Here is a 6,636-nt window from a genome sequence, read left to right as displayed (position 1 = left end):
AAAAATCAATTTAAAGAGTTTTTTTATTACAAAAATGATTATCTAACTTTTTCTATTAAATAATAATTATATTTACATTAGTAACATGATTAAAACAACACTATCATATTTCGTTTTCTCGAGGTTAATACCATGATAAGTTTTGTTGTGGTTGTTTTATGATTTTGGGCAAGTAATATTACCACCACAATAGCAGAAGTTGTAATGGGCCGTTGATCCATCAACTTAGATTCCAAGCCCCGTCTCACCTGTACAATTTGGGCTGTAAATTGTGTTAGGGTGAACGTAAATTTTATGGGCCTTAATTTTTATTCTGTAAAGAGAGTTGCTCTCTCCACCACCACTAAATACTCCATGCACCTCCCCATGACAAATTTGTCCTGCACTAAATTTTCACCAACATTAACCTACTTCATTAATTACATCTGATGGTCCCCTCTATAAGAAATGCACCCCCACACCACGAACTTGCACACGGAAATCATCTATCCGTTTCTTTCTTCTTCTTGGCCGGTGAGATTGTGGTGGTGGTGTGAGTCTGTGTGGTGGTGGGTTGTGATTGGTGGAACGTTGCAAATAGTGCAAGGAACCGATGGTGGAAGAGCTCGTGTTTGTGGTGGTGCTTATCGGAGAAGCATAGGGAGCTTCGTCTCAGGTGCGCGAAAATAGTTATGTTAATCCTTCAACGGATGTTGATATCCGTCGACGGATTATCACATCCGTTGAAGGATTACATAACATTTAATTATTTTAGTTTTTGGTTTATAATTTTAGATTATTTTATAATTTTGTGACATCTGTAGAAGTGTTTCAAGTGTTTTTTTTATTTTAGTATTTTTTATTTTGTATTTTATTTGTAGAAGTCCACATATGTATTTTTTATTTTATTTTTATATATATTTAATAATGTTATAAATATTAAGGTGAAACTGAAACGGATGTCAGCACGTCCGTTGACGGATATGCCATATCCATAAGGGATTTTTAGTATTTAGGTTTTTAAAAAAATTTGTTAGTGAAACGGATATGCCACATCCGTTAACGGATGTGGCGACATTGTTGAAGGTGTGTTTTTTTTTATTAAGTTATTGTAATTGAATATAATTTATAGATTCTTTAAAATTTAATGTTTTTTATAATATTTTGTGTAATTAAATGTAAAATAATTTTATTTTATTTAATGAAATAATAATTATTAATTTAATGAAATAATTATTAATTGAATGAAATATACTTAAGGTGTACGGGTATAAGTTGAATGTATATTATGTAGATAAATATTTTTTTATGTGTTTATATGAATATTGTTTATACTTATTTGATTAATTATTAATTATGTTAATGACAGTAATTATAATTCTAAAGGTGATTATTATCTAAAGTGAATAAATATCTTTGTATGGATTCTCAAATTGATTATAGTTTTATATCCGATTTCTCTTCGTTCATCAACGAAGTTGTAGAGAGAGATTTGACAAATAAATTTACCACAAATGAAATATTTCCTTCTCGGGAGCACTTAATTGAATGGGTAAGAGGGATTGCTTATGATTTAGGGTTTGTTATGGTAATAGTGAGATCTGACATAGCTACTGGTGTGCGGGGAAGAAAAACTTTCGTCATACTTGGATGTGAAAGAGGGGGGAAATATCGGAAATACAAACCCGATGCGAAAGTAAATGTGCAAGGTATATGTGTGTACCTGAAACAGAGTCAGATATCCAGCCATCTGTCTCGTGAAAGCCATACTCGCATCCCCGAGCTGCTCGTACAAATGGGCGAGTGCAGCAATGCCCCAGGCATATCTGTCACATGCGTGTACATCTCTAAATAATAGTAAGTATGACACGTGTATAGAAGTGGCACTATTATTTGCAAAAATCGTGCATCCTACTAGATGCAACAAATATGCTCTAGCAGCATAGTCCCAATGCTGCGACTGACACCTCTAACCATATATATCTCTCAGCCAGCTGAGTCTGACTTTCGGACCACGTGCATCCTCCATCTCAGCACCAGCTGTGCCACCATCAACGCCGAGCAGGTCCACAAGAGCTGAACGAGCCTCCTCAAACTCCAGCTCCTCCAAATCACATAACTGATCCATCACCGGGAGGTGAAGTAAAGTCGACACATCGTCAAGGATGATCGACGTCACCCCTACAGGGAGAAGGAAACTACTCGTCTCAAAATGCCATCTCTCTATGAAACCAAGCAACAAGCCCTTATCACCATAATCATAGCAAATCTCTATGAGAGGCATCAAAGAGGAATTCAACACAATGTGTTGAATTCCCTCGGCGCGCGGTCCTAACTTATTAACTTTTTTACCGTGCGAGATCAACTTCAGCATGTCCCCTCGATCCTACATAACAATATTTAATATAAATAGTATTCAAAAACAAATTATTAAAATTTAAGTTCTGCACTCACTCGGCCTTGCGAAATACCATAAGCAACATATTGAACATAATGTGTCAGCAATGAAGCATCACATGGACCTCCAGAAAATCCACCGATATCCTCTTCTATGTCACCAACATCTGCATGCTCCTCCTCATCATCATCGTGGTCAGGTGCCTGAAATGCCTCCTCCTGAACATCACCCCCATAGGCCTGATATGCCTCCTCCTCAAACGCTCGATCCTTAGCAATAGGGTCATCATGAATAGGAGCTGCACGCCTTCTTCGAGCCGAAGCTGTAGGTCGTCTCCTAGCTTCGCCCTGCGCAGAACTCTCCCCTTGAGAGCTCTCTTCACGAGAAGTATAAGATGCACCGCGTGTTCTTACCATTTCTCACAAAAATTATTTTATTTAAATTAATAATTATTTCATTAAATTAAAAATCATTATTTCATTAAATAAAATAAAATTAATTTACATAAAATTTGGTAAAGATATTATAATAAAATTTTACATTTTAAATATTGTATAAATTATTTTAAAATATAATAAACTAAAAACTAAAAACAAAATTAAATAAAACCATATTTAAATAATCAATTAAATAAAACTAAAATTAATTTAATTAAATTTATAATAATAATTTCATTAAATAAAATAAAAAAAATTTACGTAACATTTTATAAAAAAATATTTAAATAGTAAACAAATTAATAAAAAAAAAACCACCCACGGCACCACGGATGTCCCACATCCGTTTCGCCTTCAAACGGATGTGTGACATCCGTCGACGGATATGCGACATCCATTTCAGTGCCAAACGGATATGCGACATCCGTTCTGGCGCTTCGGTTATCTTCTTCACATACACAACACAGTAAACGCACACATGACACCGATCCGCGATCAAACCACTCCAGCAAACCAAACATACAACACACATTCAAATTAAATTCAAAATATCTAAAGAAAACCAACCTCAAGCAACAAATTTCTCCACCCACAAATGATCACCAACGCACCACCGACGTACCACCACCGCCACACCACCGCAACACGAACACCCACACCACCGTGCCACCAACGGATGTGGACGACACCAAACGAATCTGAATGGATGAGAAAGAAACGGTGAGAAAAACGGATCTCACCTCCGAAAGAGAGAAGAGAGTGAGAGAGAGCACGGATGTCACGAGAGAAGAGAGTGAGAGAGAGAACGGGTGGGGGGGTGCGGCTGAATGAGAGGAGAGATGAAGAATTATTTAGGGTTTTAAGGTTAAAGTAAAAAGTAAAAAATTAGAGGATCATTTTGTCATTAAAAATTTTGTGGAAAGGTGGAGGGAGTATTGGTGGTGGTGGAGGGAGCAACCTTCTTTTGTAAAACATAATGACTTAATATTAATTCAAAATGGTTATTGCTTTCTGAAATCTTACTATTACTAACTACACTGCACCCGCAAATTAATTAAAAAGACGAAATTATCCTTTGTGACTGCATTAGAACACCGCCACTATTACTGTTACTGCACTATAATTTCTATCATTGCTGTTATGGATTTAAGGTTTTGGAAAGCTTTTTCTAACACGAAATTCATGTTTAGTGTTTAGAAAACTCGTTTCGAAAGATATTATATGTGATCCAAAATTATTTTTTTTGGAAATATGATTTGGGTTTGAAAAATTTCGCTCCAAAAATCTTATGAAAATTTTGGAAAGTTTCTTTGAGAAAATTTTTGAAACATGTAATTTAGAAATAACTTTAATAAAGTATAAAATGGTCATTTTAGAAATTTGAGAAATGGGGGCTGCGCAAAGAAATTATGGGAATGCAGAAAATAAAAGTCTTCAAAATAGGTGTTTTAAAATGTAAAAAGTATAGAGTCTTTCTCCCTACACCATCCCACATTTTTCTCTGCACTTCCACATTTTTTAAAAATTCAAAACTACCACTGTATTTCAAGAAAACCTTGCATCTTACTTTTTTTTTTCAACAAATTTCGAAATGTGTTGTTGAAGAAAAAATTCTTCAAATTTCAAAATCTGTTAAAAGATTTTTTGAAAACTTTAACGGATTTCGAAATTTATTAAAAAATGATATTTTGAAAGAAGGGTGTTTTTGGAATGTTGGGGGTGTAGGGAGAAAAGTGAGGAGGGGTAGGGAGAACCTTCAAAAGTATAACTTTTATAACTTTTGGGCATTAAGAGATAGCCCAATAATTTTACTGATTCAAAATTCAAAGAAAGAAAACCATATAGGAGTAGTATTGGATTGCACCTATAAATTTCTTCCTCCAGTTTTACCTTGTAAATGTCACTCCTACGTTATTAATTCCAGAATAGGCTTTCAGGAACAGAATTTTCGGATTTCCGGAATTTTCAAAATTTGCAGAATAACTCTTTCGGAACAAAATTTTCCAGCACAAACTTTTCGATAACAAGATTTTGCAGTAGCGTTTCAGTGGCGACAGCTGCAACTATGACTGTGGTGGTGTGGTCTATGGAGAAGCCAATTTGAATATTTTTCTCATATTACGGGGTGTAAGAATAAATTTGTGGGGTGCAGAAGCAATTACCCATATAGTATAGTTTTGGGTATTTTTATTTTTTTTTCAATTTGACACATTTAAGCTCATTTTCTGTGGCTTCATCAGGCCTCTATGCTCTCTCTCTACATATCACATTTACACAAATTAATTCATTTTAATTTTGGTCAAAACTCATAAAATTTTATTAAAAATTACAAAGTAAAGTCAATTCATTTTCAAATTCCAGTCTCGCATTCTATTAAATCTTTTAAACTTCACCGAAAAAATTCAAATAATTGTATATGTTAAATTCTTCATAAATACATACACATTCATTTAGAAATAGCACACGAGATTTTAAGATATAAAAAAAAATCGATTTTAAATATAAAATTTTGACACCAAAATCTTGTGTTACTTTTATTTAGTTTGAATAGTGAAACAAAATTTACCTTTTAGGTTTTATGTTTAAAAATCATCAATAGACCAATTTAAAATATTTTTCAGTTCATATGAAAAACTAAAGAAAAAAAATGCATGGAGAAGAGAAGTACAATAATATATGAAAACAAAAGGTTAAAAAAAAAGAAGAGAAAACATGAAATATTTGAGAGATAGTACAATTTTAAAATGAAGGAACAGTTTGAGTGAGACTATTAGCAGTTGAAGGACAATTTTGAAGTTCATGCATGGGCCACTATCGTCCTTTCTCTTCCTTATCTTCTTCCACACTAAATTCAACCAAAACTTCTTCTTACTAAATAAACATGGATCACCAGGAACACAAAATACATTCTCAAATTTCAAATATCCTATCTTTATATTTTCGAATATTTTTAATTAAAAATTTCTTTAAGTTATTTCATAGAATTTGTGGTATTTAAAAATATATTTTAACAAATTTAAAAGTTTCCTTGTCTTTTTATGTACAAGCGGTTAGGGAAAAAAAAATTAAAACTCGGTAGTCGGTAATAAGAATTGGAGTTTATATTTTTTTTTTCTAATAATATACAATAAACAATAATAAATAGAAAAAAAAACTCTAACTGATCATAATTTCTTATAGAGTTTAATTCTAATTTTCTTTATAGTCTTTTATGATTATCACTTGAAGTAATAGATTTTCAAAAGTTTTGCGAGAAGATTATACGATTCTTTACAAAAAAATGATATTGATATTTTAGTATTTTAGATGTTTTTTAGGTTATTGAAGCTCTTGTAGAAAATTTTAGACTTTTTTTTTTTTTAACTTGGAAGACAAGCTTTTATTAGGTAAGAATAATATTATATTTTAGACTTGTTTATGAATTAGATAGCCATTTCACTGATATATTGCTAATTTGAGATTAGAGATGTATTCAAGTTGATGAAATTGTTTATGTAGAAATTAGATCTTAAATGTGTGTGTTGTTGATTTCTACTTAAATTTTTAGATTTAACATGATCAAATCAAGTAAAACTAGTTATAACATACAATCATTGCTTATATACTTGAAACAATGTTAAAATTATGATTTCAATCAATTAGTGAGTTTGATTGTTGGGCCAGATTTATTTTTTCGATCAAAATTTATGTAAAAAATTGAACTCTAACACTATGTCGAATTCCCTAAGCAAAATCAAAAGGATTAAATAATTATATATAAATTAATTAACATATAAAATTGTAAACTTTGACCCAAGCTAAACGAAACAATCTTCACATAGA

Source organism: Vigna umbellata, chromosome 1 (genome assembly GCF_029865625.1).
Source record: "Vigna umbellata cultivar VRB3 chromosome 1, Vumbellata_1.0, whole genome shotgun sequence".
NCBI lineage: Eukaryota > Viridiplantae > Streptophyta > Magnoliopsida > Fabales > Fabaceae > Vigna > Vigna umbellata.
This window is presented reverse-complemented; position numbering follows the sequence as displayed.